We start from the raw sequence: 14212 nt of genomic DNA on the forward strand, positions 1-14212 counted from the left end.
CATTTCAAATGTTGATTATTAAAATTCCCTCTATTTTTATATTAAAAAAAAAATATATATATAATTTTTTACGCATTAAAATTAATTTATTTTTATATCCCAATAAATCGTAAAAGTTATTAATGCTAGAAAATAAATTAAATTAGTTACAGTAAATAAATAACTTTCACTCTTGTAATGGTGGTTATATTGATTAGTAAAAACGAGGTAAATATGTAACGTTAAAAATAGCCTTGCATACCTGTTTATACTGATCTTAATATATTTCAATCTATTTATAAAAGCAGTCCAGTTTACTTATTTCTATTTGATAGATTGTAAAATGTTTATTACTGACTGACTGATGGACCAGTAGGAATATTTTTTTTTATTTACGTATGTTTTTAGAACATACGTACGTGTATGTCATTTTCCTTAGTTTTTTCGTTGTCGTGGCGCCGTTTATAAATTTAATTTACGCCAAGTATTTTTGATTTAAAATTCTGTAAACGAACACAGTTTGATATTTATTAGCTAATAAATTTTTAATCTTGCGTATTTTTTTTTTTTTTTGGATTTCACGTGCCAAGTTTATTAACTAACTAGTTCTTTTAATTTTGTTATAAAACCATTTTTAAATTTTCGAACTGAATTACAAGTAACGAAATCTCTTTATAAATAAGAAAACGTTTGATTTTACCTTCATTAAATCGTTATTTGTAGCAATAAATTAGCTTTCGATTTTCCCTATATATTACATTTTTATCACTAATTTTAAATATTCTCTGAATTGATAGTTTATTTCATAAATTTGTATATAAAATGTTATAAAAAGATCCTAAAAAACAATTTCAAATACAAACTAATTAGTGATGATTTTTTTTCTCATCAATGTGGCGGTTCCTTTGATCGATTATAATTATCGCAAAACATCTTAAACGTTTTTATTCCAAGTAAATAAAAAGAAATTTTTAATTATATTCGTTGCGTAAAAGTATATTTTATAAATCTCATCAGGAATGGATAAATATGACTTTACATGGATTTAAAAAAAACTAGATTCCCCAACATTTTCTTAGATGAATCAAGGAGAACGGTTAAACCCTGATCAGAGTGGCATCATATAAATATATAATCTATATAAATAAAAATGTAAATGTTCGTTTATTCAAAATCTTAAATCTCCGAAATTTCTTTCACCGATTGCTATGAAATTTTAACACAACGTTACATTGCATTCGAATACGTGCGTGTTTTTATATACCTAAGATGTCACACCTGTGACAGGTAAAAACATGCTTTTTTGAAAAACAGCACCATCTGTTGGACGTAAATCAACATACGCTATACTAAATATTTTAAAATATAAAAAATGGTGCATATCTAGTCTCATTATATTATTTCCCAATAAATATTTTTTATTTGTTTTCCCATTCGGTCTCTAAAGTCTAAATATATATTTTTTTTGATAATATGATATTTAAACGTTTATTATACAAATAAAAATAACACTTTTAATGAGTGAATGCCAACATTTTTTCGGCTTTTCCAGAAATTTTTGTTGAAATGAAAATGCTGTACAACATACAGAGTGTCCCATATAAAACGCAACCCATCAATCACTCATCTATGAAATTGCAAAAGTCAAGCTTACTTCCTTACTCGTTACTGAAATGGACTCGTCCAACATCTGAACATCGCGGCGACGCAGTACAACAACAATGAAATCATAACGTTCAGTGTATTGCTAGAGACAAGATGGTATTTTCGCTAGATGAACGTGTTTTCATTGTTGAGTCGTACTTCAATACGAAATCAGCGGTTGTAGTGCAAGATTTGTTTCGCCATAAGTACCCAGATAAACCAGCTCCTAACAAAACATCAGTATTAAGGTTAGTCGCAAAATTTAGAGAGACCGGTTCTGTTAATAACAAGGAACACAAAAGATCTGCGTCGGTGTTGAATACAGGTAGAGTCGCCGAAATCAAAGACCGATTACTCGCCTCACCAAATAAATCGATCAGACGTTTGTCTGCTGAAATTAATTTGTTTAAATCAACCGTTCATCGGGCGAACAAACGATTACAGTTACGACCTTATCGTATTTAAACGGTTCATCGACTTCTTGAGCCCGACAAAGAAAAACGGCTACAATATTGTCAACGGTTCCGTCGATTTCTGCGCGAGGGAATTAACGTTACGGATTCGTTATTTTTCACAGATGAAGCACGGTTTCATTCGGATGGCTACGTAAACAGCCAAAACAGTACAATTTGGAGCGCTGAAAATCCCCACGTTTATCACGAAAAACAATTACACTCACAGAAGTTGGACGTGTGGTGCGCGATATCGCGGAAGAAAATAATCGGTCCTATTTTTTTCGAGTACACCATTAATGCAGAACGATATCAGGATATTTTATTTCGGTTCATCGCACACTTGGAAGAGGAAGACAAACTGCTGGCTACAACATGACGGTGCGACAACGCACTACGCAGGTTCAACTGCTGATTTCGACGAGGAATTCTTTGGTAGTCGTGTTATCGGTCGAGGCTTGTGGCCACCAAGATTTCCAGATTTGATTGCGTCGGATTTTTTTCTACGGGTTTACCTCAAAGAAAAAGCCTACAGCAACAAACTACGAACACTTGAAAGATTGACAGTCAATATTGAACAAGCCGTATTAAATATCCAGCCACAAACTTTGAAAAAAGTTGCAAGAAACGCTGTAAAAAGGATTGAACCTTGTATTCAAGAAGATGGCGGCCACTTCCAACATTTACTCTAAATGTAAGGTAATGGATGGTAATAATAAAAATTACATTTACATTTACTCATGCCTTTTTATTATTTCAATACCTACCAATATAAGGTTGGGTTGCGTTTTATATGGGACATCCTGTATTTTGTGGCTTGACCGGAAAATCATACAGCCAGCTTTTTTTTTTGTTCTTTACGAAAAAATTATGGTAGACTGCAATAAACAATTTTAATAAATCTTTTGACCTTGAGTGTTGTCCAAGACTAAGAGAAATTTTAATAAATAAATATAATTAATTTAGAAGTAACTCAATTTTTTTATAACTGTTATTATAAGATTTTAAAATATTTAAAAAAATTTGAAATGTCCATTATATGGGATTTTTATTTTTTAAGTATAAAAATAATCGAATTATACGATGGTTATTTGTATAAATTAGTATAGAATGAGAAAGGAGATATAGAAAGAAATTGTTTATTCGAATATTTGTTGCCAATTTTAAATTTAATAACAACCTTTCACATTAAGTTGTATAAAATATTTTGAATACTATGTATTCATTTACATCACGTACACACACCTCCTGTATTTCTACGAACATCTACAAATATTCATTTATATATAACTTGTTTTATTTTACTTTTATTATATGTAATTAAATTCTTAAAAGATTTTATATAACTGCAATTTGTTTACATCGTATGTATTTTCCCATTAGTTGTTGTTGCTGCAGTGGTTTTAATCATAATTCTATTTTAAAATTTAATATAAGAAATATATTTTACTGCTGTTTACTTCCGGCTTTTTATTCATTTAATTTATTGTTACATTTTTCTTTTAAATTTATTTTATGTTGGATGTTGATTTAAAAACGCAACCCAAGCAAAAGACTTTTTAGAAAAATTAATACAATAATTTCGGATGAAGACGTTGGCATCACTACCTACTGTTTTTTTTTTATAATCGTTTGATATAATTATATAAAAAAGTTAATACGATAATTTCTAATGAAGAGGTTGGTAGCACTACCTATTGTAATTGTTGTTTTATAATCAGCTGATATAATATTATATTTATTTTTTTGTGAACAGTTAGTTATTTATAGTTATCTGTTATTTTTTGTTAATAAGAAATAAATGGTTTTGATCACGAAAGAAAGAATTTTTATTGTAGAAAATTATTTAACGACTAAATATTTTTTGTTTTGTGCCAAGAAGCTTTTCAATTGCAGTAAACGGGTAAGAATTTATTAAAATAAATTTTCAGTTCATCGTTTGATAAAGAAATTTAGAGGGATTAGTTTTGTTTACAATCTTAGACACCCGGAAAAGTTCTGTATTTAATGATAAAACATTGGAAGATGTTAGGTTTAGCTGTTTAAGTTCACTTAATAAATCATTACGAAAATTTGCGCAACATAAATTTAAATATTTTAAAAATTAAAAAAAAATAGATGTAAAAATCAGTGTAGAATGTAGAATTGAATAATCCCTAAATTTCGGACCATTTACATTAGATCCGTGCTCTTTCTGCCAGTATGGCTTGGTTGAAATATTTAACTTTGTTAAAATGCTCGCGTACTATAAATCACCAGTGCCTATATCTTGAAAATTGCATTTTTCATTTCCTTCACAACGTCTTGATCTTGCTTCGTTATTTGTTTATAATATATTTTTTTCAAATGTATTTAAATATTTTCTATATATATATATATATATATATATATATATACAGGGTTATTCAGGAGGATAGGGCAATACTTTGACAACTCATTCTAGAGGCTAAAAAAATAAGAAAAAAGTTCATATAAACATAGGTCCGAAAACGCTTCTTTAGCGAGTTATACAGTGTGAAAGATTTCGCCCGAGTTTCAGTTCCTCCGGGTAAATTAAAGCTTTCTGAAATTCTGGGAAGGTCAATTAAGAAGAAAATTCAGTTGTTCATTATGTTTTTTGAGCTGGAAAATCGAAAAAATAGGTACCAGAACTGTATCTCTCCTAGTTTCTAAGATATCCCACGTAAAACTCCAAAAATAGGGTCAAAAACACATTTTTTTAAGTTTGACGTACAATAAGTTGTTAAATTGGCAATAAATAATACATTTTTTAAACGTAAATTGTAGTGAATTTAATTATAAGAAGATTGATGTAAATAATGTCGACAGAAAACAAATAAAATCTGAAACATGTCGACTTTTTTTAATAACAAAACAGATTAATTTTTAACAGATTGAAAATCTTTTTCGTTATGTACAGTAGAAAATAACAACATCGGGTCACAGGGAGTAATTATCTGGAATTTTTACGTAATGAATTTATTATATTGCTGGAAAATATCCCCTTAGCAAAACGAATCGAAATGTATTACCAACTTGATGGAGCTCCTACACATTTCACTAATGAAGTAAGGCAGTGTCTTGATGAAACGTTTGCTGGTAAATGGATACGATCGGGAGGGCCGGTTAATTGGCCACCGAGATCCCCAGATCTCACTCCAATGGATTATTGTTTGTGGAGACGGTTGAAAAATAAGGTTTACAAGCAAAAAGTAGACATACGCGATGAACTGGTCGCTCGCATTCTCAACGCTGCAGCTATAATCAAGGAACGTATTAAATTTATTTTAATCGTTAGACTGTCAACACAAAACACGGTCGTTAGACTGGCAACACAAAATCTAGTAGAACGCGTTGAAAAGTGCATTGAACACAAATGTGGCATTTTTTAAAGTTATTAGACCGCATGAAATACCACTTGTAAGCAGCATTTTATCATTATCATAAAAAAACAGTAAGTATTCTTTCTTCCTCCAGTTATTTTCTACTGTACATAACGAAAAGGTTTTTTCAATCTGTTAAAAATTAATCTGTTTTGTGGTTAATAAAAGTCGACATGTTTAAAATTTTATTTGTTTTCTGTCGACATTATTTACATGAATCTTCTTATAATTAAATTCTCTACAATTTACGTTTAAAAAATGTACGATTTATTGCCAATTTAACAAGGTTATTGTATGTCAAACGTAAAAAAATGTGTTTTTTGACCTTATTTTTGGCGTTTTACATGGGATATCATAGAAATTAAGAGAGATAAAATTCTGGGAACTATTTTTTTCATTTTCCAGCTCAAAAACCATAAGAAACAATTGAATTTGCCCCTTAATTGACCTTCCCAGAATTTCAGAAAACCTTAATTTACCCGGAGGAACTGAAACTCGGGCGAAATCTTTCGCCCTGTATAATTCGCTAACGAAGCGTTTTCGGACCTATGTTTATATGAACTTTTTTCTTATTTTAGCCTCTAGAATGAGTTGTCAATGTATTTCCCTATCCTTCTGAATCACTCTGTATATATACAGAATGCTTCTAAAATGGTGGGCTGCGTTTTCGGATTCTACTTGTAAAATTAAACAAAAAATATCCTTAGAAAAAACGGTAGTTTCTCCTTCGTTCATCCCTGTCCGCCATTTTGTTATTTTTATTATATATATATTTTGTTATTTGTTATTTTATATAAAAATTTATATCTCAATTTCGGATAGAGGAATCACATTAATATTTGGTAAGCGTCTCGGTAATAAAGTTTTAAAATTAGCAAAAAATCGGCACTTAAATATGTTCGCAAATTACAAAATGGCGGTCATGTTTATTTTTCAATCCTATATATCTCCATAAGTGTTAATTTATCAAATTTTATGTTCTTTACTAAAATATTAAGCCTTTTATTTTTAACAAAATGACATTTTATTTTTGAAAATCGGTTAACAAATAGTCGAGTTATGAGAGAAAATCGATTTTGTAATTTTGTGTCTGTTTTCATGTCCTCCACTTTACGTTCAATTTGATTAAATATAAATTATTTTTATTTATTGTTAATTCTAGTATTGTAAATTAGTATCAAATTAAGTAATAATTTTGTCAGTATAATATACTTAATAATTACGACATACGTACGTATAGATTTCACGACGAAATTAGTCAAAATGGATTCAGGGATGGTCAAAATGTATATTTCCGTTGAAATTTGAAAAACCGAAATTTTTCTAGATCACAATACTTCCTTTATTTCGTACAAGGAAGTAAAAATGTTTGATCCCAGTTGCACTAATAATTGTAATATTTATACCTGATCGTATTAAATATAATATAATTTCTTCTTTAAATTGGGTTACTTGTAAAAAGAGAATCAGGTGAAAGTTATGAAAATAAATTATTTAAAAAAACTGATAAAGTATTGTATGACATTTTCGGGTATTAATAATACAAATTAAATGAGTTAGAAGAGGGGAAAAAACAACAGAATATATATTTTTTAAGAGGTGAAAAAAAAGGTAACTGAAGATGAACTTTTTTCTTATTTTTAGCCTCTAGAATGAGTTGTCAAAGTATTGCCCTATCTTCCTGAATCACTCTGTATATACGAACATTAAAATCCGGTAAATTTCCATCCGGTTTTTTGGATTCCTTAGGTATCGAAATCCGGTTAAAAATGTATATGTCCAAATTGGAGCGATTAAAGTAGTTTCCCTTGTAGAACTAAAATTCTGCTAAAGAGCAAGACGGGAAAGTAAAAAATTAATTAGTTGTTTAATTTTTAAAGTTTAAAATTTAAAAACCAGAAAAAATTAAATAGCAATAACATTTTACTCTTTAATAAATAAAACAGAATTATACAAATTTAAATACTAGAATGTAGAAAATATGTTGAGGTTTAAATAAAACCACAGACCGGAAATTATAAAAAAAAAAGAAAAACATTTAACCAGAGAAATAATTATGTGACCCAAATAATAATAATAAAACAATATAGAAATAGATCATAATTTCGTTATTATTTGTACTAGTTAAATTTTTATTATCGTGGTTTATACGTAAAATATGTGGATGGGTGTGTGTGTGTTTAATAAACCAATTATAAAGACATGTGATGATGTGGTTTAGGAAACCCAACGTAGTGTTAATGGATTTAGTTCCTTATACGCATTATAACGGGGGAATTACATAACGTTAAATTAATTTAACTTTATTTATTTATAATGATGATTTAACCAGTTTAAAAAAAAATTAGGCGTTTACGAATTTTATTATATATATTTTTTTAATGATAAAAACGATTAAAACTGATAATTATATTGCGCTCATACATTTCCATCTAATGCACAGTTTTATTGTCCTTTTAACTCTTATCGTTTTTCTGTTATTTTGATCTTTTCCTTGTACTTTATAGAGAGAGAACAACATAAAACCGAACCCACAATAAAACCGCTACCCAACACTATTTATAAAAGACTCTCACGCAACTATTGGATGTATATATTACTACTGATTATTGCTGCCGTTAGTCATGGGTTACATGTCGTACAGTATACGTTTCGTTACAGTACAGTATTGTGAGTGTGATTTATACAGATTTGAATACTAGATCGTGGATACCGGTGTTCTTTGATGGTCGAGTTTCAATTAACCACTCTTCTTAGGAGTGGTCGACTTTTTATTTCTTTTTCCTGTTTAGCCTCTGGTAATTTCCGTTCAGATAATACAGGCTGATTTGAAGAAACGGGAAATTTAAAAAATTAAATAACGTTAATGAAAATTTTTTTTAGAAAATGAATTTTATTTCATGTAATTGTACAAATGTTGCCATTTTAGGATACATACATTTTAGTTTATTTTTTAAAAATGACATCTTGCAGGTGACCTCTTCTACGTAATCACTCACGAAGTCTCTCCGTTAAACTTTTCACGGTTTGACGGAACATCTCGACAGTTCTTCCGTTGTAGCAGGTCTACTGCGGAACACTTTGCTTTTAAGGTGACCCCGTAAAAAATAATCGCAAGCTGAGAGATCAGGCGATCTGGGAGGCCATCTGTCACCGTTTCGTGAAATGACACGTTGTCCAAACAATCGGCGTACAGCTGCCATCGATATTCGTGCAGTATGTGACGTTGCTCCGTCTTTTTGAAACCAGGCTGTGTTAAGAATCGGTGGAAATCTCTTTTGTTGTTCCATATCAAAGGTTTCAAGAACGGCTACGTAACGAGCCGACGTCACTGTAATCGCAAGACCGTTGTCATCCTCAAAAAAATAAGGGCCTATAACACCGTAAGATGACATAGCGCACCACACGGTCACATTTTGGCTGTGCAACGGACGCTGGTGTAGCTGCGTAGGATTTTCTTGTGCCCGGTATCTGAAATTTTGCTCGTTAACAAATCCACTGAAGTGGAAATGCGCTTCGTCTGACATCCACAGTTCGTGAACAGACTCTTCGTTATCGTTTGTCTTCTGAAACATTAGATTACAGAATTGTGCTCCCACAACTGCATCGTTCGGTTTCAGTTCCTGGACGATCTGCAACTCGTATGGACGGTATTGCAAGTCCTTCACTAACATTCTTCGAACACTTGAACTATGCGATTGTAAAGATGCTGAGAGACGACGGATTGACCGATGTGGACTTCGTGTGACAACATCTTGTAAAGCTTGAACATCCTGTGGGGTACGGACGGTTCGCTCACGGCCTGGAGGTTTCTTTTTCATTGCCGAACCGGTTTTCTCAAAATTAGATATCCGTGTTTTAATTGCACGCGCTGATTGAACACGGTCGTGCCGTCCCGGATTAAAATGACGGCGAAATTCTCTACGCGCTCCCTCCACACTGTCAATGTTTTTGTAAAACGCTTTGATAGCAAATGCACGTTGCGCACCACTTCAAGGATCCATGCCAACTAAATGGCAGGTTAGGTTAAAGAGGCTGGCGCCACTTATCAAGTGGTACCAATCGCCCACGGCTACCAACACAACTTTCAAAATTTCCCGTTTCTTTGAATCATCCTGTACAGTCACAGTTTGACTATTCCTGAGATGTGTGGTTAATTGAAAACCCAACCACCAAAGAACACCGGTATCCACGATCTAGTATTCAAATCCATGTAAAAATAAGTGGCTTTACTAGGACTTGAACGCTGCAACTCTCGACTTCCAAATCAGCTGATTTGGGAAGAGATTTGGTAAGACGCGTTCACCACCAGACCAACCCGGTGGGTTAACCCAATGAAACCTAGGTAAAACTATTTACCTGCGGCTGTTTGATAAACTATGCGATTAAATAGGCGAAGAGAAAAAAAGTCCCTTCTTTTCCATACAGAAATCAGATGCTGGAGAAAGTAACCCAATTACTGGAATTGCGAGATGAATTAATAATATTTTTCCAGGATAAACAAACGCCATTCTTAATGTATTTTTATATAATAATAATGTGTTTGCTTGGTTAACTGATGTATTTTCGCGTTTAAACTTGAATATGAATTTACTAGGACGTGATAAAAACATTTTATTAATGACAGATATGCTTTCATTAAGAAGTTTGATATCTGGATTATTTTTCTTAAAAGCAAAACGTTTGATGTTTCCAGTAATTTCCGATTACATTGAGAAAAATATGGATAAAAAATCATTATTGAGAAGATAAAATTGATTTCTCGAATTGATGGGTACTGAATCTATTTAGTGAAAACGTTGTTACAACTGCTAATTTACCTGTTGAGATTCACAAACAGCTGATAGAAATTTTTGCCAATAAAATGTCATAACTATTCAATTCACATCTGAAGATTTAGGTACGTTTTGGCTTGCTCATCGAAGTGAACGTGGAAATTTAGTCACAGAAGCGTTGAAAATATTTATCCTCCCTTTCGCTTTCGTTTTACCTCTGTGAAAAGGGATTTTCCTATCGGTTGAGTTAAAATCTAAATATAGGAATCGTGTTTTATCACTTGAGTACAATTTTTTTTTTATGTGTTTTTAACATAGATCCACGTATGGAGAAGCTTTTAAATGAATTTAACCACGTAATGAATTTATTTTCCTTACATGTACAGTTATAAATAAAATGTTTATAATAAAACATTTTTTTTCTCTTAAACGATTTTATTATTGTTCATGTGTAAATTTGTCGGTTAATTAATTATTTGCAATATAATTCAAAACTTTTAATGCATCTTCTTTATTAGATGTTTTCCAAACTTTGTAACAAGAAAGGGAGTCCGACAAGGATGTTCCCTATCCCCGTTACTTTTTAATCTTTACATAAAACTAGCAGTTAATGATGTTAAAGAACAATTTAGATTCGGAGTAACAGTACAAGGTGAAAAGATAAAGGTGCTGCGATTTGCTGATGATATAGTAATTCTAGCCGAGAGTAATAAGGATTTAGAAGAAACAATGAACGGCATAGATGAAGTCCTACGCAAGAACTATCGCATGAAAATAAACAAATACAAAACAAAAGTAATAAAATGTATTAGAAATAACAAAGATGGACCACTGAATGTGAAAATAGGAGGAGAAAAAATTATGGAGGTAGAAGAATTTTGTTATTTGGGAAGTAGAATTACTAAAGATGGACGAAGAAGGAGCGATATAAAATGCCGAATAGCACAATCGAAACGAGCCTTCAGTAATAAATATAATTTGTTTACATCAAAAATTAATTTAAATGTCAGGAAAAGATTTTTGAAAGTATATGTTTGGAGCGTCGCTTTATATGGAAGTGAAACTTGGACGATCGGAGTATCTGAGAAGAAAAGATTAGAAGCTTTTGAAATGCGGTGCTATAGGAGAATGTTAAAAATCAGATGGGGTGGATAAAGTGACAAATGAAAAGGTATTGCGGCAAATAGATGAAGAAAGAAGGATTTGGAAAAATATAGTTAAAAGAAGAGACAGACTTATAGGCCACATATTAAGGCATCCTGGAATAGTCGCTTTAATATTGGAAGGACAGGTAGAAGGGAAAAATTATTTAGGCAGGCCACGTTTGGAATATGTAAAACAAATTGTTAGGGATGTAGGATGTAGAGGGTATACTGAAATGAAACGACTAGCACTAGATAGGGAATCTTGGAGAGCTGCATCAAACCAGTCAAATGACTAAAGACAAAAAAAAATTCCAGATTTAGTCTTATCATTTAATATAAAATATAATGTTGCTGATCGGAGTGGTAGCGTCTCGGCCTTTCATCCGGAGGTCCCGGGTTCGATTCCCACGCATAAGTTTTTGTAAGCTTCTTTGGTAAATTAATTTATTTTTAAAAAAATTTGAAGGATTGATATAATTTTTGTAAATTTATTTTAATTGCTAGATTTGAGTATATATATATATATATATATATATATGTATGTAGATTAAATGAACACAATTGAAAATTTGATAAACCATTAAAAAATTGAACATTACGGAACCCTTACAAAATTTAACTTTTCCCTTTATCCCTTTTTTCTTTTCCCTATTTCTCTTTTTCATGTTTCCCTTTCTCCCTTTTTTCCCCGCACATAAATTTTTTAGTCTATAGCCGATATACATACGAACATTGCCTTTTATATATATATATATATATATTCAAGAAGAAAGTATGTTTGTATATTTGTTTGTTGCGTAAATATCTCGACACTGGCGACACCTAGCGCATATAGTTTTTGCAAAATATTTTCTTTTCACGTAACTATTATATATATATATATTCTGAACATGAGCCAAATCGGACTATAAATACAATTTTTCGAAATATCTCGATCCCAGCATCACCTAACGGGTTCATTTTTTGCTAAAATATTTCTTTTCACGACAATTATATTCTAAACATGAGCCAAATCGGACCATAAATACAATTTTTCGAATTATCTCGACCCCAGCGCTACGTAGCTGTCCAGATTAATTCAGACACTTTCGCGGGCGTGCGCAAAACTCATCAAAGTTTCATCGCAATCGAATGATTTCCATAGGAACGCTACGGTACAAACATTAATTTTAATTTATACAGTTTTTGCTGATATCCGTCGTTGGGGAATGGGTAGCGTCTTGACCTTTCATCGAAAGGGCCCCGGTTCGAATACCGGTCAAACATGGTATTTTTAATACACTTCAAAATTTCCATTTCCATTACCATATTTCCATGCATTAGCTATGAGCTTCTTTGGTAAATTAATTCATCAAATAGAAAAAAAAGTGAAGTGAAGAATTGATGGTTTAACTTTTGTAATTACGTAATTGATCGTAATTGTCGAGGAAATTTTTAAAAAATATTTTGTTGTTTTTTTATTTATATATAATTATTGTTTATCTCATTAACCGTAAAATATATTGCTGTATATCTGTAAATAATTAAATAAAAAGTTGAAAATATGAATATTTATTTATGTATTAATATTTATATTTTCAAATGCGCAGTATTTAGAAAAACATAAATAGAACAAATTTTGATTGACTTGTTTTCGTTGATCGCTTATCTTCTACGCTTACTTCTTGCTTGTTTACGAAAATAATATTTAAAAAAAGATTAATTTTCCTTAGTTATTTTGGTTAGTATTAATTGTATTTTTTTTTTTTTTTTTTTTTTAGTTGGTACTACATCCTGTTGGTAAGTGCTTTTTTAATCATCCGATTGATTTTTGTCTATTTATTTAATTATGATGGAAACTTTTTTAATTTGTAAATAAAAGTTTAGTAGTAATATTTTTCTCATCGATTTTATTGTAAACTAGCATTTCCGGCGCGGCTTCGCCCGCGTTAAATGGTTATTTGCATTTCTCGTCGGCGTCAATTTTTTATTTTATTTTGATTTGTAGTCATGTAACCGGAAGTGGCCAATGCAACCAGACGTTACTCACATAAAATAACAGTGTCATTTCTTTTTATGTTGGTTGAGCCACCGCGCATATACATCGACGCATCCTTAAAAAGATTGAAATTAAAAAAAAACCTCAAAAATGGTTTTTAGATATTTATCAGAAATGGTGAACTCGTCTTTGCAAATCAACTGATTTCTAGGTCGAGAGTTCCAACGTTCAAATCCTAGTAAAGATAGTAACTTTTATACGGATTTGAATATCAGATCGTGGATACCGGTGTTCTTTGGTGGTTGGCTTTCAATTAAACACACAATCTCAGGAATGGTCGACCTGAGACTGTACAAGATTACACTTCATTTACACTCATATATATCATCCTCTGAAGTAATACCTAACGGTGATTCCCGGAGGCTAAACAGGAAAAAAAAGAAGATATTTATCTGAAGAGTATTTGCAAGCCCAAATCTATTGAATATCTCATTTAGTAGACTCCAGAAATAAGGATAATTTGCAATCATTGTTCAAAATGTTTTTTACCTTTCTTCACCACTTTCAAGGTCAAATTTCAAAAAAATCTAGAAATTATTTTTAGATATTCACATGAAGATTACACACGTCAAAAATGAACTTGATATCTTCATTTGTTACAAAGAAATTACAAAAAATAAAATCATTGTTGCTACATTTTTACCCTTTAAACTCGTAATTTCAAAAAATCCTTATTAATGGTGCACTTACACGGTAAGAAGAACATGTGTACAAATTTTCATCAATTTATCTTTAGTCGTTTTTTCTGGGACATTGATTATTAATCAGTAATACCATATTCTTTCATATGTATGTT

General features: G+C 31.1%; 1 protein-coding gene across 1 annotated transcript in view; it reads left to right on the forward strand.

The window, feature by feature from the left end:
- Positions 1-14212, forward strand: part of Ip6k (Inositol hexakisphosphate kinase) — a 251687-nt gene that overhangs the window by 41218 nt on the left and 196257 nt on the right. Inside the window, exon 2 of the mRNA XM_075381466.1 lies at positions 13139-13157. The gene's annotated coding sequence lies outside the window, so the exon portion shown is untranslated. The remainder of the gene's footprint in view (positions 1-13138; positions 13158-14212) is intronic.

Source organism: Lycorma delicatula, chromosome 13 (genome assembly GCF_047948215.1).
Source record: "Lycorma delicatula isolate Av1 chromosome 13, ASM4794821v1, whole genome shotgun sequence".
In the NCBI taxonomy this organism is placed as follows: Eukaryota; Metazoa; Arthropoda; class Insecta; order Hemiptera; family Fulgoridae; genus Lycorma; species Lycorma delicatula.